At 38.4% G+C, this 24139-nt stretch overlaps 1 protein-coding gene across 1 annotated transcript in view; it reads left to right on the plus strand.

Annotated features, from left to right (window-relative positions):
* The window catches only part of HYDIN (HYDIN axonemal central pair apparatus protein), a 445256-nt gene that overhangs the window by 225763 nt on the left and 195354 nt on the right, over nucleotides 1-24139 (plus strand). The gene's annotated exons all lie outside the window — the stretch shown is intronic.

Genomic DNA, 24139 nt, shown 5'->3' on the forward strand with positions numbered 1-24139 from the left:
GCCATTTATCATTATCATTATTATTATCATTTGTCATTACTCCTTGTAAAGATAGTGATTTCCGATACAGTCACTGCTCTTTTGAACATGCGATTCAAACACAAGCCCACTCTTGATCTAGTGCCTTGTTGATCTTGTATAATGAATAATGTTTAAAGAAAAATCCTACAGAAAAGGACACCTTCTCTAGTCTTTATCCATTGAGTCGCAGTTGGTGTGTTTGGTGGAAGCATGGGGTATTGCCTAGGAAATGTGGCTTCCGGTCCAGTTTTGTATGTGCAGAGTTCACAGTGGGTAGGAGGAGTCAGCCAACCTGTCTGAGATGATGAGGGGGGCATGAGAGCGTTGCAGTGGATTACAGAGGAAGGAGATGGGCAGAAACCACAAGAATGCTTACATACAAATACAGCAAGGATTCCCTTCCTCACTGCCTCCCCTTTCATTTTCAGATATCTCCAGATTTCACAATTTGTGGCAACTTTTGGTACATTTTAAGAAACAAAAGCACATGAAGGATCTGTTGTTTTTTACTAATATAGTGTACATATTGAATGACCCATCTGGTTGTTAAAATGGGACTTTTTCTTTTCCATAAAGGTTTTCATGATTCCATCTTTTGATTGTTTAATATCGTCTTAAAACAGCAAGCCCCAGTTCCAAGGCGACAAAAGTGTGATGTTCTTCGCACAGTCTCCTCTTGGAAAACTGGCGTTTATTGAGTTGATTACCTTTATAGCATAAAAGTAATTTCAACTGTATTTCTCATAGATGAAAATTAAACTCCTTTCATATTTTGGCTGGGATTTTTGATGGATTTCCTAGTAAATACTATGTGTGTTAATATCATAGAAATTAAATTACACTAACTTAGAAATTAACTACAGTGGAGAAAGAAATTGAAATACCATTTATTAAATTTCAACTTGATAAACCATACTGAATCTACAAATTCATCCTTACAGAAATCACTAAACATTAGGAAAGAGTTTCAGTTAATAGTTGTTTGTTCCCTGACCCCAGCGCTCAGTACCCGCTTAAGTCGTGGTCAGATAATTATTGCATTTAATTTCTTGCTCACTCAGAAATAAGTAGGGCCAAGGGCACAGTCTTCATTTCTTATGTCATCACTGCAAATCCAGGTCTGGAAGTTCTTCTCTTTTCTGCTGGGTGCCCTAAAAGGAGGGGTCATTCTCTCCCCTCTTTTGACTGCCAGTCAAAAAGCCCACCCTCCCCAGATGCGGCACCCACTGCCAGCCTTCTGTCATGCTTTGCTTTGGAATGTTTGAAATATCGGCCTCCCCTTGAGGTTTTGAATGGGCCAACTTACTTGGATTAAGGTGAAGGACTCCAAACAATAGAGTAAGTCACCTCTGGTTTGCGTGGGGTAAAAAATATCAGAATGTGAGAGCAAAGCATAGAAAGACCCTTTTGGCAAGAGTGTGTGGGCTCTGCTTGTGCACACGGCGCTCCTTCGGGAAGATAGAGTCGCTCTGTCCGGATGACAGCAGAAATGAGGACGAGGATATGGTCCCTGGCCCCTGGGACCTCAGCCCTGGGCTGGAAGATAGATGCCTTCTTTGCATGGGTGCCCCTTGCTAGGTGGAGCAAGTGCATTGCTCAGCACTTGTTTGGAAGCATTTGGAATTCTTTTTCATTTACTCTTGGCTCTAATTCAACCTCAGGTGTACGGTTAACTTGAGAACTTGCATACAGGTGTCAGTGACACCTTGGGATTCAGCTGGCACTAAAACATCTTCACAGTGTCCTTTGCCTCTGTGATCTGCAAGAGAGCCCCTTGCAGTTAGGTCTTTATAGAGTTTCCAGGATCCAGGAAGCAGTAATTCTGATGTCTCATTCAAGCAGTTCTTTTTAAACATTTTTTTGGTCATTTGCCATAGAAATGCACAGTGATGTGGCATCAAGGGAATCATCAGGCTTTCACATCTCCTTCTGATCCTAAGCCATTGGGTTATTTTCTTGTGTAAGTAGGGACACCCCTTTTCATATTTACTTATTTATATGCCTGTCTCCTTCAAGTGACAAGGGCCTCTGCTTTGAATTCCTGACACATGTTTGTATTAAATCAAGCTTATGTATTGTATTGTTCAAATATTTTACTGCCTTAATTATTTGTATGATATAACAGTTTCTGATATAATTTTATCAAAATCTCCCACTTTTCCATTTCTCCTTGTAATTATGTCAACTTTCACTCCATATATTTAAAAGCTGTGTTGGTAGGTGCATATAAATTCATGACATATATCACAATATATTATTCCTTTTTTCATAGTAAGTTGTCCATTTTAGCCCCTATTTATGCTTTTTGACTTATATTCTATTTTGCGTGATAGAGATAATGCTACATCAGCTTTCTTTTAGTTAACATTTGCATGGTATATCTTTTTCCTTCCCTAATTTTCAGGATTTTTTGGTATGTATTGGTTTGTTTTGTGTGCTGATTTGTTTAGACTCTCTTAAAACACCACATGACAATTTTTTAAAAGCTAATGATAGAGTCTGTCTTTTAATTGATGAGTATATTAGTTTTCTGTTGCTGCTGTAACAAATTTGTTATCTTACAATTCTGAAGGTCGGTAGTCTAAAATGTGTCTGTAAGGCTGTGTGCCTTTTTGAGACTCTGGAGGAGAATCTACCACCTTGCCTTTGCCAGTTTTGGAGGCCACCTGTGTACCTTGGCTCATGGCTCCTTCCTACACCTTCAAAGCCAGCAGCAGCAAAACATCTTTGCTCTCTGACCTCTGTTTCCATTCTTACTTCTTCTCTGACTGTGACCCTCTTGCCTCCTTCTTATAAGGAACTTTGTGGTTACATTGGGACCACGCCAATAATCCAAGATAATCTCTTCATCTCAAGATCCTTAATCATATCTGAAAGTCCCTTTTGACATGTAAAACAACATATTCACAGATATCAGGGATTAGGATATGGACATCTTTGGAGGGCTATTATTCAACCAACCATACCAAGACTAACCTTTTAAAATTTATTATGATTATTGAAATATATGGACTTACTTCTACCATGTCTTTCCTATACACTATACTGTTTTCTTCTTTAGTTTTCTCCTTTTCTGCTTTGTACTGGATTGATAAATTTTCTCCAAGCCCCCCTCCAACCACTGCTATCTTATGTACATTTTTCCCATACTTGTTTGGAGCCTATAGATTTTATTTATTTATTTAATTTGTTGTTAACCCTAACAAATAGATGTTATCTTTTTCTAACAGTAATGAAAGAAATCAGTATCCTGGTCCTCCTCAAGAATAAGACAAGGACCCTATCACACATTTATTATCTCTTAACCTTTCTTCACATCTGCCATTTGTAATTATTGTGTAGAATTTTGGATCTTCTCTTCTTTCCACGAAGTTGCTAAATTTTGTCATTCAGTAACTACTCACTAGTTATCAAAATAGTTCGTGAATTTCTCTTTATTCTTCTTTTATTTCTTGTATCTCTCTGCTTCCTTCTTGGTTTGTATTTCTTCTGGCTGAATTATATCCCTTTAAGTTCTATGGTAGAGGTTTCATAGTTTATGTATATTTGACTATATCTTGATTTCACCTTCAGTCTTGCATGCTAGTTTAGCTGAGTATAAGAATCTATTTGACAAGGTTTTTTTTCCTTTGTACATTGATCTCTGGCATCAATTGTTGCTGATAAAATTCTGTGTTAGTCTGATTATTATTCCTTTATTGGTAATTTGTCTTTCTCACTAGTTGCTTTTAAGATTGTGTTTTCATTTTTTATTTTCTTAAATTTCTCTTTACTGTATCTGAAGATTTGACCCTTAAATACTGGAAAGTTTTTGCCATCATCTCTTCAAATGTTTCTTCTCTACCAGTCCTTCTATTTTCTACTCTAAGGAAAAAAATACACAAATATGCATGTGTGCGCACACACACACACACACACACACACACACACATGTTTCTGTGCAATTCTACAAGCTTATTTTTATTTCCATCCATATCTTTCATCTCTTCATCCATCTCTTCATCTCTCTGTGGTGCCTCCTCAGTGGTATGTTCCAGTTTCCAAATTCTGTTTTTGCTTTTGTCAAATCAAGTTTATCTTATCTACTTACATTTTTTAATATAGTTTTTTAAAATACATTTATTTACTTAGGCTGCGTTGGGTCTTCGTTGCTGCATGCGGGCTTTCTCTAGTTGTGGCGAGCGGGGGCTACTCTTCATTGCGGTGCGCGGGCTTCTCATTGTGGTGGCTTCTCTTGTTGCAGATCATGGGCTCTAGGACGTGCGGGCTTCAGTAGCTGCAGCACGTGGGCTCAGTAGTTGTGGTTCGCGGGCTCTAGAGTGCAGGCTCAATAGTTGTGGTGCACGGACTTAGTTGCGCCGTAACATGTGGGATCTTCCCAGAACAGGTCTTGAACCCATGTCCCCTGCATTGGCAGCTGGGTTCTTAACCACTGCACCACCTGGGAATCCTTACTTTTTAAATTTAATTTCAGTGACTGTACTTTTCAATTCCAAGATTTATAATTGGTTATTCATATCTACAATTCTCGATTCATATCTCCATGTTTTTGTTTCATAATCCTTGTTTTATATATATTATCCTATCCTGCACCTCTACAAGGGTCTCGGCACATTTTCTAATCAATTTCATTTAGGTCTATTGATGCTCAAGAATGAATTCATTAACCAATTGTTTGAGGTTGCATTTGGAATTTTAAATGATAAATTAATCAGGTGTGGGGTATTTTCTCTGTCATTCTCAGTGCTCTTATCTCCCTGTCTAGCATTTTTTCCATTTGTCTTCACCCTGAGCAAATCACTAGTTCAGAATCAAGTGTTGAGCCTTTTTTCCATGGGGATGTAGATTCAGTCATCACACTGGGCAGTGGCTTGGCCTGGAGCCTGTCTACATGACAGTCTCTATTTCACCACCACAATGTCCACCACCGCTAGCACAAGCCTGTGTGTAGACTGTAGCCTCAGGAACATCACAGCTTTGTTTAGCCTTCTTTCAAATACAAGGAAGCTCTGTTAGCTTGTGACCTTGACCCTTATCCTTTACCTCCTGGAAGATCTTTTTGGTTTCTGTTTTTCTCCCTTGAGCTTCCTTTACTAGAAGGTTATTGTTTCTCTTCCACTTCTGGCCCATATGATGTTTACCTTGTTTTTGAGTACAACTATGCCTGGAAACCAGCATCAAATCAAAAAGACAACCTACTGAATGGGAGAAAATATTTGCAAATGGTAGGATTGATAAGAGATTAATATCCAACATATATAAACAGCTCATACAACTCAACATCAAAAAAAAGCACAATTGAAAAATGGGCTGAAGAACTGAACAGACGTTTTTCCAAAGAGGAAATGCAGATGGCCGACAGGCACATGAAAAGATGCTCAACGTCGCTAATCATCAGGAAAATGCAAATCTAAACCACAAAGAGTTATCACCTCATACCTGTCAGAATTGTTATCATCAGAAAGTCCCAAATAACAAATGCTGGCAAGGATTGGAGAAAAGGGAACCCTTGTACACACTGTTGGTGAGACCGTAAACTGGTGCAGCCACTGTGGAAAACAGTATGGAAGTTTTTTTTTTTTTTGCGGTATGCGGGCCTCTCACTGTTGTGGCCTCCCCCGTTGCGGAGCACAGGCTCCGGATGCGCAGGCTCCGGACGCGCAGGCTCAGCGGCCATGGCCCACGGGCCCAGCCGCTCCGCGGCATATGGGATCCTCCCAGACCGGGGCACGAACCCGTATCCCCTGCATCGGCAGGCGGACTCTCAACCACTTGCGCCACCAGGGAGGCCCTGGAAGTTTTTTTTAAAAAAACTAAAAATAGAACTACCATGTGACCCAGCTATTCCACTCCTGGGTATATCTCTGAAAAAAACATAAACACGAATTCAAAAAAATACACACACCCTGGTGTTCACAGCAGCATTGTTTACAGTTGCCAAGATATGGAAAAAACTATGCCTGGCTTTTCATTTTTCAAAACACTATCTCTTTTTTTCTGTGTGTTAGAGTAAAAGACATGTTTTAAAGCTTAAACTCATTGATCTATTGTCAGTCCTCTTAACTACTTTTTATAGTGTTTTATGTATTATCGGTGAGCACTGACAAAAGGATGATGAAATGTATCTTCAGCTGGCATGAGAAAGAAGAGTTCTTATGTCTTAGCCTTAATTGTGAAAAATCTATAAAATAAATTCACAGTAATAAGGACATAAGAAGAGAATAACATTCTAGTTTATCATGGTGGGCATCTTTTCTTTCACCACATAAAAGTCATAGCCATTCCAGAAGAGACTGTGCTTTTCCTAAGCCATACCAAGTGAACTCATTCAGTGACAAGAGGATACCAGTGGCAGTGATATCAAGAGACTTCCAGAAGCAAAGGTTTGTACTTGACAGAGAGCTGTAAGCCTCTCACCCCCACCCTCACTTGAGACCTCTTTTACTTTGGCATAGCTAAATGTGAAACTCATATTGATTATAAACCGCCCTGAAAGAAGGAAAGCTATTGATTGAATGTTATGTAACATGATGGGTCAGCACCTTCCCTGAATTTAGAGCGACAGCTCTACTGATTGAATATGATTAGTTCCAGTATAAGCTAGAGCCAAAATGAAAGGAGATTTGATTTCCTTGTCACTAAAGAGCTAGCCAGAAAATAACAGAAAAATGTCTTGGTTTCCTGCATGCTTTGTAAGCCTTTCCATCTTCATTCTGCCTATTCCAGCTCTTAATTAGCTTTAGCAAATTGTTTATGTTAATTAATTATTATTCAGGCATACAGTTAATACTTGTCACCACAGAGGGAGATTAAGACAAAACTTCCTTCATATGGATCAAATGTGCTTTTTTTTTTCAAGTTCTAATTTCCTTCCTCCATAAAAATCTATAACTTCTTCCCCATTACCATCATCATCATCAACCCAACTGCAATGGACTAAATGTTTGTGCCCTGCCCCCCAAATTCATATATTGAAATCCTAACCCCCCAAGTGATGGTATTAGGAGATGAGACCTTTGGGAGGTAATTAAGTCATGAAAGTAGAGTCCTCATGAATGAGATCAGTACCCTCATAAAAGAGACCCCAGAGAGCTTTCTCACCCTCTCCATCACGTGAGGATACAATGAGAAAAATGGTTGTCTGCAACCCAGAAGAGAGCTCGCTCACGCCAGAACCTGATCGTGTTGACACTCTGATCTCAGACTACCATCCACCAGAACTGTGAGAAATGAATTTCTGTTGTTAGTAAACCACCCAGTATAGTATTCTGTTATAGCAGCCCACATTGACTAAGACACCAACTCATGTCACTTTTAGGGGATGCCTATCATTGTCATTATCAACTAAAGAATTTATTCTGCCTGTTTGTGCACTGACAGTAGACAGTCATCTTCAATAATAAGCTAGTACAAAATGAAATAAACACTTCTATATAATGAGAAAAGACAAGAAGAGATGCATGGTGTAAAAGTTTATTAATGGTATGAAATCCCCAACACACATACGTCAGTATTATATGATGTTGATCAGGGAGCAGATCATATTCTTCCTTAGTCCCATTTCACCTTCCCTGTCTCAAGTAAAAGGAAAGAGACTGGAGAGGCATATATAACATAGTAGAGCTCTCCATAGGATGACACTTGGGATATTTTTTTAAATGTCAGTTGCGATGAAGTTGTATGCAGCATTGTTTCATGCTTTGGAAGGAAAAAATCCTCCTCTGAGATGTTAGGACATTAAACTGGGGTGTGTCTGGGAGGGGAGGACAACATTATCTGTGTCATGCACAGTTATCTTACATATGGTAGTCACTCAACAAAGAGTGGTTAAGTGTGTCAGTGCTGAAGTAGTATTCTGTACTATCGACAGTATAGGTACTGTATTCAAACAGATCTGGAATCAAGCCTTAACTGTGCATGCACTAATTCTGGGCACGTTATTTAATCTTTCAGAGCCTTTGATTCCTTCTCTTTAAATGGAACTAATAATGGCATCTAGAAGATTAAACATGATAATCTATGTAGAAAGTACCTGGTAAAAAATAAGCATTCAGCATTCAATAGATGGTAACTTTGATTATTAATGTTGACAGACAAGAAGATCTAGGTGAAATGGCTTATGGAAAGACTTAAATTTTTAGGACACTGTATCTTAAGATCTTTTATATTTTTCTTAAGTAAGAAAGAAAAAGAAATAAGGCACACTCAGAGAGGCCCCAAGGTTTCAAATTTAACTGATCCATGTAGTACAATGCTCTGTCAAATGGGAACTCTAATGCTGCCTTTTTCCTTACTCTTCACTTGTTTCTATAATTTTTGACAGTGAAGCCATCTTATAAAATATAAAACATTTTTATTGATGAATCCATATGTGTTCTTCCACATCAAAGAAAAAAAGTTTATTAGCAAATAACTTACTTTAGAAATTTCAGGTTCATTAGCTTTCTAATTCTTTAGGTCCTTGGGGCTTATTTATTCATGTATTTGTACAAATGCTTCCTGGCACTGTGAAAATCATGCCTATGTGCTCAGAGCAGTCCTATTTCTTTTTATTTAACTATCATCATGACTTGTGTTTGACATGACACTTTTCACTTTTAAATTTTTTTATCTTAAAAATTTATTTTTAAAAATTTTGTAAATTTTTTAATTAAAAAAATTTTTAATCTTTCTTGAGAAGGCAGTAACTTTCAGAAAGAACATTATTGTCCTTGTTCAAAGATACCTCCTTGTAGCCTTAAAAGATTGTTGAAAAAAGAATAGATACATGTATATGTATAACTGAATCACTTTGCTGTACACCTGAAACTAACACAACATTGTTAATCAACTATGCTCCAATATAAAATAAATTTTTTTTTAAATTGTTGCTACATAATACTTAAGAGCTGTGTAAATTACAGATACCCACCTCCCTCATACAATCAAAGTCTGCTGGCCTTAAAATTCTGACTTTTTTTTCCCCACAAATGGGGAAATTAAGAGGTAGGGCAATTGCTTGACCAACCGGAACTCTCAGCATACCAAGCTCAGACCAAGCCCTTTCAATTCAATATATCATTCTGAACTACTTCCCTCTAAGAACAGGGAGAAAAGCTGGGCAAGATACGAAAAATCATAAGTTTAAGGGAATGACGGAGCAAACAAAGCCAATGACAACCCAAAAGAAAAAGGAAATTGAGAAATATACGTCCAGCGTTTGTGACTGCTTTTCCTATATAGTACCAGAAGAGGCTGAAAAACTGAAAGGAGCTTTCAGAAAGCTCACTGGTCTAAGAATATAAACATTGGAGTCAGGTCAGGCTAGAGAGAGAAAAATTGGAGAAGAACGGACTTAGTAAGACTCCCAAACTTTTGGTTAGTACTAGGAAAAGCTACATTCTGGGAACAAAAGTAAGCTAGTACAGACCATCATTTTAAATCATTTTAATCTCTGCCTATATAAAGGAGTTCCAGGATTGCTAGTTTCCCCCAACATCTTTCCTAGAAGCAAATATATAGTCTCACCAGAGGAAGACAACATTGTTTTAAGCCTCAAAGTATCTCTACAGTTTTCATATACAACGTCAAACAGTTAATTTAAAAATTACCAGGCATACAGGAGACAAATTAATATAAAACTACAATACGCTTAATATACTGAAGGAAATAAAAGGCAAGATTTAAAATTTTGGTAGAGATCTAGAAAGTATAAAAGAGAACAAATGGGAATTGAAGACCTAAAAAATACAATTGAAATTAGGAACTCAATAGATGGGTTTAACTGTGTAATACATACAGATGAAAACTGTGGAAGTGAACCGTCAGATGAAACTACCCAAAATGAAAATGTAGAAGAGTTGGTAAAACAAATGCACAGAGAGAGGGAGAGGAAAAAAGCTATCATTATCTTCCGTAGAAGCAAATGGATAAGGCTCAAACTGAAAAATTAAGAAGTAGCAGTAGATTACTTACAGATGTGAAGGTAAACACCAAAAGAAAATGCTAAAAATTAAAGGGGTTGCCCTCATTAATGTGCAACAGTGAGAATGAGAATGAGAAGGGTGGGAGAGTGGGTTCAAGAGAAAAGTGTTTTTCACAGTATACCTTCTTAAAAATATTTTTTAATTAATTTTTATTGGAGTATAGTTGCTTTACAATGTTGTGTTAGTTTCTGCTGTACAGCAAAGTGAATCAGTTATACATATGCACATACCCACTCTTTTTGAGATTCCCTTCCCGTTTAGGTCACCACAGATCATGGAGAAGAGTTCCCTGTGCTACACAGTAGGTTCTCATTAGTTATCTATTTTTAACGTGGTAGTGTATATATGTCAATCCCAATCTCCCAGTTCATCCCACCCCCTCTTCCCCCCCCTTGGTAACCATAAGTTTATTCTCTACATCTGTGACTCTATTTCTGTTTTGCCAATAAGTTCCTCTGTATCATTTTTCTAGATTCCACATATAAGCAATATTATATTTGTTTTTCTCTCTCTGACTTACTTCACTGTGTATGACAATCTCTAGGTCCATCCATGTCTGTGCAAATGGCACTATTTCGTTCCTTTTTATGGCTGAGTAATATTCCATTGTATCTATGTAACACATCTTCTTTATCCATTCCTCTGTTGATGGACATTTAGGTTGCTTCCATGTCCTGGCTATTGTAAAGAGTGCTGCAGTGAACATCAGGGCACATGCATCCTTTCGAATTATGGTTTTCTCTGGATATATGCCTAGGAGTGGGATTGTTGGGTCATATGGTAGCTCTGTGTTAGTTTTTAAAAGAACATCCATACTGTTCTGCATAGTGGCTGTACCAATTTATATTCCCATCAACAGTGTAGGAGGGTTCCCTTTTCTCCACACCCTCTCCAGCATTTACTGTTTGTAGATTTTTTGATGATGGCCATTCTGACCGGTGTGAGGTGATACCTCATTGTAGTTTTGATTTGCATTTCTCTAATGATTAGTGATGTTGAGCATTCTTTCGTGTGTTTGTTGGCAACCAGTATGTCTTCTTTGGAGAAATGTCTATTCAGGTCTTCTGCACATTTTTGGATTGGGTTGTTTGTTTTTTTGATATTGAGCTGCATGAGCTGCTTGTATATTTTTGAGATTAATCCTTTGTCGGTTGCTTCATTTGAAATATTTTCTCGCATTCTGAGGGTTGCCTTCTTGTTTTGTTTATGACTTCCTTTGCTGCACAAAACTTTTAAGTTTAATTAGATCCCATTTGTTTATTTTTGTTTTTATTTTCATTACTCTAGGAGGTGAGTCAAAAAAGATCTTACCGTGATTTATGTCAAAGGGTGTTCTGCCTATGTTCTCCTCTAATAGTTTTATAGTGTCTGGCCTTACATTTAGGTCTTTGATCTGTTTTGAGTTTATTTTTGTGTATGGTGTTAGGGCGTGTTCTAATTTCATTCTTTTACATGTAGCTGTCCAGTTTCCCCAGCACCACTTATTGAAGAAGCTGTCTTTTCTCCATTGTATATCCTTGCCTCCTTTGTCATAGATTAGGTAACCATAGGTGTGTGGGTTTATATCTGGGCTTTCTATCCTTTTCCATTGATCTATATTTCTGTTTTTGTTCCAGTACCATACTCTCTTGATTACTGTAGCTTTGTAGTATAGTCTGAAGTCTGGTAGCCTGATTCCTCCAGCTCCGTTTTTCTTTCTCAGGATTGCTTTGGCTATTCAGGGTCTTTTGTGTTTCCATACAAATTGTAAAATTTTTTGTTCTAATCCTGTGGAAAATGCCATTTTTAATTTGATAGGGATTGCATTGAATCTGTAGATTGCTTTGGGTAGTATAGTCATTTTCACAATATTGATTCTTCTGATCCAAGAACATGGTATATTTCTCCATCTGTTTGTGTTATCTTTGATTTCTTTCATCAGTATCTTATAGTTTTCTGAGTACAGGTCTTTTCCCTCCTTAGGTAGGTTTATTCCTAGGTATTTTATTCTTTTTGTTGCAGTGGTAAATGGGATTGTTTCCTTAATTTCTCTTTCTGATCTTTCATTGTTAGTGTATAGGAATGCAAGAGATTTCTGTGTATTAATTTTATATCCTGCAACTTTACCAAATTCTCACAAGATAACTTTTCTAGAACCATTTAACTTCAGAAATTGTGTATACACTTCACACAAATAAAATTTTAAAATTTAGGTCATGCTTCAGGACAGAGTGTATAAGTATGCTCCCATTTATGCAAGAAAAGTATATATGCAATAATATAAATACATATATGTCTAATTTTACTTATAAAGTTTCTCTGAAAAACCAGGCAGAAAACAGCAAACAGTGGCTGCCTCTGGGGATGGTAGCTAGTGATCATGCACAGGCATGAGAGAGAGAGAGAGACTCATTACCCTTGAATCCATTTGAATTTAACACTGTAACGTGTATTATTTATTTTTAAAGAAAAAGCTTCTAAGAAAGGAAGAAACTGGGAATAAATCTGAAGCAAGAGAGCAAAGAGAGTTAAAATTAAATGCTCTCTAAAGAGAAGAGTGATCATATCCTTTTAGAATTAGTTATTTATTCAAGAAATATACGTGTGTCTTCTTGTTACACAAATAACATTTCCTTAACTTCTGTTTATTCTATAAGGATAGAGAGAAAAATCACTGTATGCCACCCTGCAGATAACCACTATAAAATCTTTGGTGTACATCTTCCAAAACTTTACTGTGTCTGTGTGGACTGTGTATTCCTACCCCCCACCATCAAATAATACTATTTCATTACCAACTATTTTCATTCAACAATGTAGTATAGTCAGTTTTGATATGAATTATTAAGGAGTATTCCTGTTCAGATCATTTTCAGTGACTGACTTTATTGCATCATTTGGCTCCACGACAGTTGTTTAACTAACTAATTCCCTACTGCTAGGTGGTTTCCAGTTTTTCACCACTGTAAACAGTGCTCACATCTTAATTGCTGCTCCCATCTTTAACTCTTTCCTTAGACTAAATACCTAGAAATGCAATTGCTGGGTCAAATGGCATGAACATAACTAAGAGTCTTGATACATCTTTTGATATTATCTCTCAGAAAGTTTGTACCAGTTTATATCCTACCCACCCTATCCCCTTCAGTGTTAAAGAATGTCACCCTCTCCCTTGCTAACATTTTGTTTGTTTTACAAAACTGGCAGATGAAAAAGAGTGTTGTATCGTTAGTTAAGTTTGTGTTTCTTTGGCTTACTGGTGATGCTGAACATTTTTCATATATTTATTGACCAATAAATAAATATTTTTGAGCATCTTCCTCATGCCTCGGACTAACTGTGCTAGCTGAAGGGAGAGACATAAAAATGATCTTTCTTCATAAAATCATAAAAATGATCTCTTTCTTCGAAGAGCTTACAGTTTCAAAAAAAGAAATGGATGCAAAAATAACACAGTATTACAGTGTGCTATGTTATATATAAGCACAGAGGAGGAAGTGGCTAATTCTTCCATAAAATTAAAAATGTTCATAGGTAGGCACGTTTGAATGGAGACTTGAGGCATAAGGAGGAGAAGGACAGGGAAGTGGGGTGTACATTTCCAGAGAACAGCATGGTTAAGTGCAGTGGTGATGTACAGCACACTCGGCAAGATCTGGTGTGGCTGAAACCGAGGGTGTATGTGGGAAATTGACAGTGCCTGGGAAGTAAGCCTGGAAAAGTGCATTGGGGCCCTCTAACGAAGGATTTGGAACCAATCCTCCAGACCATAGGTTCTTATCTGGTGTACCAGTCTTGATTGCAGGCTGCCTTTGTTTCAAACAGAAAAGAAGACAAACACCCACCATGTTTGGGGGTCCATGAACCCTGGAAACTATATGTAAAGTTTGGGATATGTGTGGTGTGTGTGTATGTGTGTGTGTGTGTGTGTGTGTGTGTGTGTGTACTTGTTCTATGGAGGGGTTCCATAGCTTTCTCAAAGGGGAAAAATATTCAGCACCACTGGTCCAGACATTGGAGAGCCATCCAGAATCTCCAGCAAGAGAGGCATAGGATCAGGCCTGTGAAAGAGATTCCTGTCAACTAGACTGGGGAGGGTGCAAGCAGGAAGGAGAACTGGACGTGAAGTTTGGAATGATAACGCTAATAATAACCACCAATTATTGAGTATTTACTTTGTGGTGGACAAAGTACTAGGTGCTTGGCAGCCATTTTATTTCATCTTCAAGGAATACATTTAACAGATGAGAAAACTGAAACCTAGATTTTAAAATGAATACAAAGCCACCTGGCTACAAATGGGCAGAGTCCACAGTTGACCGACAGGTCTCCATGTGACTTTAAAGCCCCCTCTTTTAATCATGACCCTCTCTGCTTCTCTTATAAAGCTCCGGCATCATTTCTTTTGTACTTCATCTCCTAACGTTCAGTTAATTATTTTAAGCAGCAAAGTGACTCACTTCAGGGCAGGGAACCATATGACTACAGATACCATTTAGAGGACAAAAAAGAGAAAGGCCTCAGTGACTGTTCATTGTTCTTGTTCCACAAAGAAATGATCATCTGCTGAGATAATAGTATAAATCCAGAGAAATCCCTTACTCTGCACCGTGGTTCCTGTTGTTATTTGTGTCCTCTCATTCCATGGAAGGAAATTCCTGCAGGTTTCAACTGGCAAGCGAGTCATTTTAGAGAAAAGTGCGCAGTGCTGTTTTCTTCAAGCTTCATAGTCATTAGCACTGCAGGTAGGAGGTCTGCCTGAGTGTATTCGCTCTCGTTTACTGTTGAAACGACATGTGCAAACACTTTTGTCTTTTATGGCAAATATTAAGTACATGATAGGGTAATTTATAAAAGCTCTGACTGTTTTACCTTGGGACCTGATCACTGCCCAAGAAGTGTGCTAATGCCCTATTGTCAAATAAAAAGCAAATGTTAGCCTTAGATATGTGTACCCTCATATCTAAGGAGGAGGGTTTAACACTTATCACCAGTGGGCATGGAATTCTGAATTGCAAAAGATCACAATTTTTCCATCCTTTGCACAGTCATATACACATACACATACCAACCTCCTGTATGTGTTGTTCATGGGCTGCTGGAATGACTCAGGCATTTTAGCCCCAATTCATAGAAAAAACAGAGGCAGTTGTTGCTGAAATTTTGGTAGAAGGCTTAGGAAAGCTAATTTTTTTCATCTTTGGAACCCTGTATTAGTTTTCTATTGCTATATAAACAATTACTACAAACTTAGTGGCTTAATACAATACAAATGTATTACCTCAGTTTCCATGGGTCAGAAGTCCAGACATGACTTGGCTGGATCCTGCCTTCAGGATCTCAGAAGACTGAGATCGAGATGCTGACTGAGCTGCATTCCCTTCTGGAGGGTTGACTAGGGAAAGATCCACTTCTAGGCCCCCTCAGGTTTGGCAAAGTTTGTTTTCTCGCAATTGAATAACGGAGGCCCCATTTTCTTGCTAGCTGTCAGCCAGGGACTGCTGTCAGCTGTCAAGCCCCCCACAGTTCCCCACCATGTACCCCTTCCATAGACCCTCACATGCTTGGAATCTCCTCATTAGGAAGAGTCCGAGCCCTTCTAAGGGCTCGGTGTTCCGGCATAAGTCAGGAACACTAGGGTAATCTCTCCGTCTGCAAAATCCCCTCACAGCAGCGCCTAGACTAGTGTTTGATTTAATAACTAGTAGGAGAAGATAACTGGACACCAGGAGATGGAGTAGGAGTAGCCATCTTATACTTCTGCATACTGTTAACCCTTATGAGATGCTTCTCTTCTGGCAAGAGTACTGTATGTTAAATGCTTTCTTAGCATCCATCCTTACTGTCTCCGTTTTGTAATATATTTCAGGGACAAATACTATTGAGCCCATAATTGTGTCATGTGGGACATTTCAGCTCTTGGTAAAATGATGACAATAGCTGTCATTTATGGAGACTTTCTGTGTGCCAGACACTATTCTGAGTTTTATGTGCATCACCTCATTTAACCATCAACTCTATGCAGAAAGTGCAGTCAGTACCATGAGCTGCAGGTGGGAAAGCTGACGCTGGACACAGTTAAGTGACATGCCCAATGTCCAACAGCTGGAATGTGGCAGATCTGGGACTCAAACCACAATGTCTCTTTTCCTTTAGAGCCTTCCTTCCTAACCTATCAGTCGTTGTCTTGCTGTATTGTTATTTTGAAAGGGTTACCACATGTTCTCCATAGCTATGATTATCATTCATCCATCCCTCCTTTAGTCAAATTTGCCATCTAATCTAACATAAAATGTCACATAGGCCAAGTCCTCCCTAAAAACAAAGGATACCCCTAAAAGCCAAATACCAAAGAGACACAAGGTGAGAGTGGTTTAGAGCCTGACTTTTGGTAAGGATAGTCCAGTACCTTAGCAGCTGGCATTTTATTTTATTTTTTTATTATTATTTTTTTAAATATATATTTATTTGGCTTCACTGGGTCTTAGTTGCAGCACATGGGATCTCCGTTGCCACGTGCGGGATCTTTTTTTTTAGTTGCAGCATGTGAGATCTTTAGTTGCCGCATGTGGGATCTTGTAGTTGTGGCATGTGGGATCTTTAGTTGCAACATACGAACTCTTAGTTGCGGCATGTGGGATCTAGTTCCATGACCAGGGATCGAACCCGGGCCCCCTGCATTGGGAGTGCGGAGTCTTAGCCACTGGACCACCAGGAAAGTCCCAGCAGCTGGCATTTTGATGTGCCTTGTTCTTGGATTCTAGGATGTACTTTGCTGCCTGGTTTTATGCCAAACATTGACTAATAAGCTTCATCAAAAAGAAAACTTACCACTTCAGCCCTGGAGAGCAACTTCAGGTCTTCTTTCCAGAACAGCCAACCCGTGTCAGCAGGAATCAGAATAGAAATAGTACCCATCCATCGAAAACTAATGTCCCTTGACTTGAAATAGCACTTAGGCTGGTGACACCCTCTCTTTATTGTAGACAGAGGGTTGACCTGTGCTACTGGCTAGATGAGGAAAATAAATGGTTAGAACAGGAAAGCTGACATTGACAGTACCCTCTTCTGAAAGGCATTTGTTCTTTGATAAAAGAAGGACAAAAATGGCATTGATTTATGTTTTGATTGTAAGCTGAGCCTCATAAGTGAGTAAAACTATGTAGAGTGTTCAAAGGCCATATATTTGGGAAGAAGGGCCAACAGAATGAGATGATCCTGCCTAGAACATTTTTATTTTATCTTCTAGCTGCCCCTCCATCTGTCCTAACAGCAGACAGATAGGAACTCCAGGCCTGCAATTCCCATAGAAGTTGAAATACCAAATTATACTCCTACTCCTGTGTTCTGATTGAGTGAACTCTTCACCTTCCAAAATCTGAGTTGGGGGAACACCTGAGGATGTGACAGTATACTGAACCAACAAAGTAGCTATAGCAGAGAGTAGCTAGCAGTTCACCACGCCTGTCCTCCTTTACTCTCGGGCCAGAGCAGATGACATTTCCCAGCCTCCTTTGGAGTTAGGTGTGGCTGCGTGACTGAGCTCTGGCCAGTGGAAGTGAGCGGAAGTGATGTGTGCCACTTCCAGGCTTGTGCATAAAACCTTGGCCTATGACCCTCCATTCTCTTATCGGCCAGGCAGATGTCAATGTCCACACTGGCTTAGAAGCCATGAATTAATAAACATGTCGGTATCTGTTTAGCTGGGGCCCTTGAAGGCCTGAACGGAACAGAAGCCCATCCTCACTCCTGCCACCAACTGGAATGCATGTGAGCCAGAAATAAGCTTCTGTTTTATTAAGCCATTGAGTATCAGGGATCTTTCCATTATAGCAGCTGGCATTACTTTATCTAAAATAATAGCCTAAAAAGATTACTGTATGTCTTTCAAAGTCAATCAGGACATTAACATTTAAATTCTAAAAGACTTGTAGAAATGCAAAAGATTACATCAAATGTTGTGTTTTATTGTTCTATAGGAAATTAAACAAATATCCAACTTAGCAATTGTATTTCAGCATTTTTTTTCTTTCACTGGCTATATAAACCAGTCTCTGTATTCTCCTTGGAACCAGCTTTATTATCTTACTGATTTTTTCATTAAAGAGAGAAATCTTTGACAAAATAAAAGCCTAGAATAAAAAAAAACTGAAAGTAAGACAGATAGTTCTAAGTAAGGAGAAGGGCTAGTTACTCAAGCATGGGAAATCTATTTCCATGTATTACTTTGATTATGTAGGTCAGACTGAAAATGATATGTCAGAGATTCCTATTTACTGTAATAAAAACTCCAATGAAATGCTGCTATAATGACTCACTTAAAAATATCTATAGGAAGTTGTATTTGCACTTATAGCTCTTTAGAACTCACTTTTGTGTTATTTTCTATGGTTAATATGTTAGAGGATATTAGTATTTTCACTTTGGGACTGTGTCTTAGTTCAGTCTGCTATAACAAAGTACCACTAGGCTGCATCAGACTGAAGACCGATAACTTCTCACTGTGTCCTCACATGACAGAGTGCAGAGCAGAGGGAGTGAGTCTTTCATGACTCTTAACAAGGATACTAATCCCGTTCATGAGGGCTCCGCCTCATGACCTCATCTAACCCTCATTACCTCCCAAAGGCCTCACCTCCTGGTACCATCACATTGAGGACTGGGTTTCAACATTAATTTGGGAGGAACACAAACATTCCGTTCATAACATTCCATCCTGGCCCCTCCAGATTGATGTCCTTCTCACGTGCAAAATACATTCATTCCATCCCAACAGTCCCAACAGTCTTCACTTATTCCAATATCAACTCTAGCGTCTCATCTGAATATCAATTAAATCAGGTATGAGTGAGACTCAAGGTACATTCATCCTGAAGTAAAATTCCTCTCTAGCTGTGAACCTGTGAAACCAAACAAGTTATGTGCTTTGGGAGCTGTTTAGATGAAATGGATATATTTTGCGTATGCGAAGGGCATGAATGTGGGGGGCCTGGGGCAGAATGTCAGGACCTGAATGTTTGTATTCCTCCAAAATTCATACGCTGAAGCCCTACCCTCCGATGTGATGGTGTTAGGAGGTGGGGCCTTCGGGAGGTAATTAGGATTAGATGAGGTCACAAGGGTAGAGTCCTCACGATGGGGTTAGTGCCCTGCTAAGGGTCAGAAGATAGCTTGCTTCCTCTGCTCTCTTCCATGTGAGGATACAAGGAAAAGGCAACAGTCTTCAGTCTGAAAGAGGGCTCTCAGCAGAACTCAACCATGCTGGCACTCTGATCTCAGACTCCGAGCCTCTGGAATTGTGAGAAACAAATCTCTGTAGTTTATAAGCCACCCAGTCAGTCTGCGGTACTTTGTTATAGCAGTCCCAGCTGACTAAGACAGATATTGGTGCTGAGAGTGGGTACTGCTGTAACAGATGCCTACAAATGTGACAGTGGCTTTGGAACTGGGAAATGGGTCGAGGCTATGAGTTTTGTTTTTTGTTTCTAATTTTTTTTTATTAAAGTATAGCTGGTAAGTTTCAGGTATACAGCACAGCGATTCAGTTATATATATATATATATAAATATTTATTCTTTGTCAGGTTCTTTTCCCATGCACGTTATTACATAATGTTGAGTATAGTTCCCTGTGCTATACAGTAGGTCCTTGTTAGTTATCTATTTTTTAAAAATTTTTATTGGAATATAGTTGATTTACAATGTTGTGTTAGTTTCTGCTGTACAGCAAAGTGAATCAGTTACACATGTAAGAGTTTTGAAGTGCATGCCAGAAGAACCCTACATTGCTGTGACTGGGCTATCACAGACTGTTTTTGAAAAGTGGATAAATTAAGATGCAAAGAAGTTATTTCTTTGAACATAAACACGAGCAAAATACAGTGACATTCAATCTTGTAGTTTCTCTTGCCAGTAATAATTGATCTATAGTCCCCCAAATTGAATTTATGAGGATTATTATCTTTTTGTTACTAATATTTTAAGATAAAATTACATACAAATACAGGTTAATGTTCTGGAAAGACAGACTTTGCTTACTATTTTCTTAATATTTTAGTATTCCACTAGGGCTAATTTACTGTGAGTAGAAAAGTTAGAGAGAAATTTTGGAAAAACAATTTGAGTCATACAAGCATCAACATTTCTTTTGGCAAGTGTCCTCTGAATAGAGATAATTCTCATACAAATATCTATCTCAGCCCTAGTTTAACTAGTGTGGTGTTTAATGTTTAATTGTTTTCTTTTATATCTGTGTCTCTAGAGATGACCCATATAAAAAGGTTATGAATAATAACAGGCCTCTGGACTTAGAGTTAAACCTATAATTTCCATTAATACCAAAATTAAAATAAAATTTCCATATCATCATTCATCTACATCCTCTTTATAAACAATTTATAATCTTGAGAACTGTTCTTCTGTGCTTTGTTTAATTTATTTGAATTTTAAAATGCAATGTATTTATTAGTTCCCATGCAGACTTTCAAACCAGGAGGAAATATAATTAACATTGTGGTCTATGGAATAGAATTTTCCTCAGTTGTGAATTGGGAAATTGGCATTTGAGTTTAAATCTTGATTCTCCTTATTTAAGTGCCTGTGAGCCTGTCCCCAAGAGAGTGACCGTTCAGGGCCCACTGACCAAATCCGGTCTCTGAATCTGCTTTGGGGCCAGACCTGGATTTTGGTGACATTCCAAAACACTGCCATCCTGTGAGATTCTGCCTGGCTGAAACTTCTAACTCTTGCCTGCAAATTGCAACATACATTCTTCTTATTTACAACCATCATCAAGCAGTGCAACTCTATTCCAAACCCAATCTATGGTTGTCAGGAAGTTTCTGATCCACAGCTTTACATTGTACCTAAGCCCTCATAGAGCTACATGTGTTTTACACTTGCTAGGAGAAATACACCATAGAAACTAAAGAGAGGCAGGATAATTCTGGACTGGAGTGCCCTCTCAAATCCAGCCCATAGAGTATATTTTACATTTGTTTTTAAGTTGTTGTTTTCTTCTATGTGCTTTTCTTTAGAGGGCTTATGCTAATCTTCCCTACTCAGAAGAGTACAGGGAGCCAAGAAAGACTCACAAGGGAGTGATCAAACTCTTCCTCCATGAAGTGGAGAGTTTGGCTTTGCCTCTCCATTATTATCCTGGAAGTTTTGAAATGATCTCTATATCAATTCTTTTTTTTCAGCCTTTTCCCAGTGCATTGTTAGTCATCACTAAATATTTTCTATGAATATTTATCCATATAAATATTTCTGAGTAATTTCTTCCTCAAAACAGGACTGTTAGGGCGTCCCTGGTGGCGCAAGTGGTTGAGAGTCCGCCTGCCGATGCAGGGGATGCGGGTTCGTGCCCCGGTCTGGGAGGATCCCATATGCCGCGGAGCGGCTGGGCCCGTGAGCCATGGCCGCTGAGCCTGTGCGTCCGGAGCCTGCGCGTCCGGAGCCTGTGCTCCGCAACGGGGGAGGCCACAACAGTGAGAGGCCCGCATACCGCAAAAAAAAAAAAAAAACAGGACTGTTAGAAATGATTTAAATGATACAGCAATCAAAATAGGGATATGGTGCTTTGTGTTAATTTTGAGATAATTGTTTATATATAAAATTAGAGTAGAATAAATTTGAATTTTATTAAGCAATAGTATAATATAGTTAGGGGGACTTCCCTGGTGGTGCAGTGGTTAAGAATCTGTCTGCCAATGCAGCGGACACAGGTTCAAGCCCTGGTCCGGGAAGATCCCACATGCCGTGGAGCAACTAAGCCCGTGCGCCACAACTACTGAGCCTGTGCTCTAGAACCCGTGAGCCACAACTACTGAGCCCACATGCTGCAACTACTGAAGCCCTGGATCCTAGAGCCCATGCTCTGCAACAAGAGAAGCCACTGCAATGAGAAGCCCGCATACCGCAACAAAGAGTAGCCCCCGTTCACCGCAACTAGAGAAAGCCCGCGCGCGGCAACGAAGACCCAATGCAGCCAATTAATTAAGTAACTAACTAAAATAAATAAATAAATATATATATAGTTAGGGATCAGATCACACTACCTGATAATTATGCTCAATTTCACATTTAGACAGAAAAGAAAATGTGTCTGGAAATTTATCATACAGTCAAAGAATTTCAATATCTTCTGCTCCAGAAATGCACCTTCTTCTTTAGATTTCCCTGAGGCACTTTCACCCCAGCCTCCTTCTGACTTGCATTTTTGTTGTTTACATGGTGGTCTCTCTGAATGTCATTACTATCAGCTTCTTGGGGGCAGGAATGGTGCTTTGGACATTTTTGTGTCTCCCACAACACCTGGACCTTAGAACCACTGAACGTGTATTTGCTATATGTATTGAAAAATCCTAAGAACAATTTGCTTATCAAATTTACAGTTGACTAAGAAGGACTAGAAAAAGTAGCTAATAAGTCGAATGTCATAATCAGAATTTTAAAAAATCTCAAAAGGCTGAAAAATGTATAAAAAGAAAAGTAAATAATAAAACCTGAATTCAAAAACACACAAAAAATGCTGAAATTAATAACATAATAAATGTATTTAACAGTGAATTACACACAGCTGAAGGAAGAATAATGAACTGGAAGATAGCTCAGAGGAAATCATCCAAAATGAAGCACAGGCAGAGAAAGAATGGAAAATGCAGATGAAGGCTGAGACAGAGAGGACACACTAGGAAAGTCATACCCATGTGTAATGGAGTAATACAAGGAAAGGAGAAGGAATGAGGCAGACACAATATCTAAAAACATAATGGCTGAGAATTTTTCAGAAATAAAGATATCAAACCACAGATTCTGGAAGTGTAGCAAATTCCAAGCAGGATATACAAATAAACACATAACTAGAGACATTGTAGTGAACCTGCACTATAATCAATCAAATACAAGGATAAAAATCTTAGAAGCAGCCTGGGAAAATAGATTACCACCAAAGAAACAGAATTTATATTTTTAAATTAAATAAGATGTTTATAGCATGAGTCATTTTTTATTATTTGACACTTTAACCAAACTTTCAACTTATTTTGGAGCCATATGAGGTTTTCTTCTAAAGCTGGTTGTAGAATTTGAAGGGCTGTTGAACAAAAGAGGGAGATTTGATTTATTCTATTTAGCTCCAAGGGAGTGGACCAGATACCAGTGTTTGGAAGGTCAAAAACAAACAAACAAATGTATCTCTATTTAATATAAGGAAGACATATCAAATAGTTTGAGTTATTAAAACCAGGGATAAGTTACCTTAGATGATAAATAAGATCTCTAACATCAAAGGATTTGATTAAAAGGCAGATATATTAATTCATTTAACAAATATTTATTAAGCATCTACTATGTACCAGGCATAGTTATAGATCCTGGGGATGTATCAGTGAACAACAATAACAAAAAAGACAAAAATCCCTTCTTTGGAGAGCTTATATGGTAGTGCAAAGAGACAGAAGCATGATAAATCAATCATGCACAATGTCAGAAGATGGTGAATGCTCAGGGGAAAATATAGAGCAGGGTAAAGGGGATCAGGAGTACTGGGGGGAAGGCTTGCAACTTAAAATGTGATGGTCAGAGTAGGCTTCATTGAGAGGTACTGTTTGGTCAAAGACCTTCGGGAGGAAAGAGAGTGAGCTATGAGGATCTAAGCAGTTAAAGGGAACAGGTTGGTGGGAGTCACTTCCAACTCTATAATTTAGTCCTATCACACGTTTCAAAATAAGTTTGGAGTTTTAGCAAATGAAATTCTATTGATTATTATGAAATAATAGAAACCAAGATGACTTCCTATGTGTTTATTAATGAAAGCTGTTCATCCCTACTATAACATCATGGAAACTTTGCATTTGAAAAACATTTCTTTTAAAACTTCCAAATTCCAGGAAGGATGTTGTACCTTCTGTTGGTATCTCAGAATTTGGAGATTAGAGCAGATAATTAGTGTAAGCTTGTTAGAGAACTGGGCTGTCATCTTAAGAAAGAGATGTAAAGAATCTTCACAGAGCATTCAAAAGTAGAATTGTAGGTTTGCTCTTCAGAATCATATTGCTTTTTGAAGAAAAAAAAAGAAAAGCCAACAAACACCCAGCTGCTTTGATTCAAAAAAATGTTTGTCTCTGATGTTGAGTTCTGCAGTGCCAGGCATTTGAAGTATAGAGGGCTTTG

The sequence above is a fragment of the Mesoplodon densirostris genome, chromosome 19, assembly GCF_025265405.1.
Source record: "Mesoplodon densirostris isolate mMesDen1 chromosome 19, mMesDen1 primary haplotype, whole genome shotgun sequence".
Classification (NCBI taxonomy): Eukaryota; Metazoa; Chordata; class Mammalia; order Artiodactyla; family Ziphiidae; genus Mesoplodon; species Mesoplodon densirostris.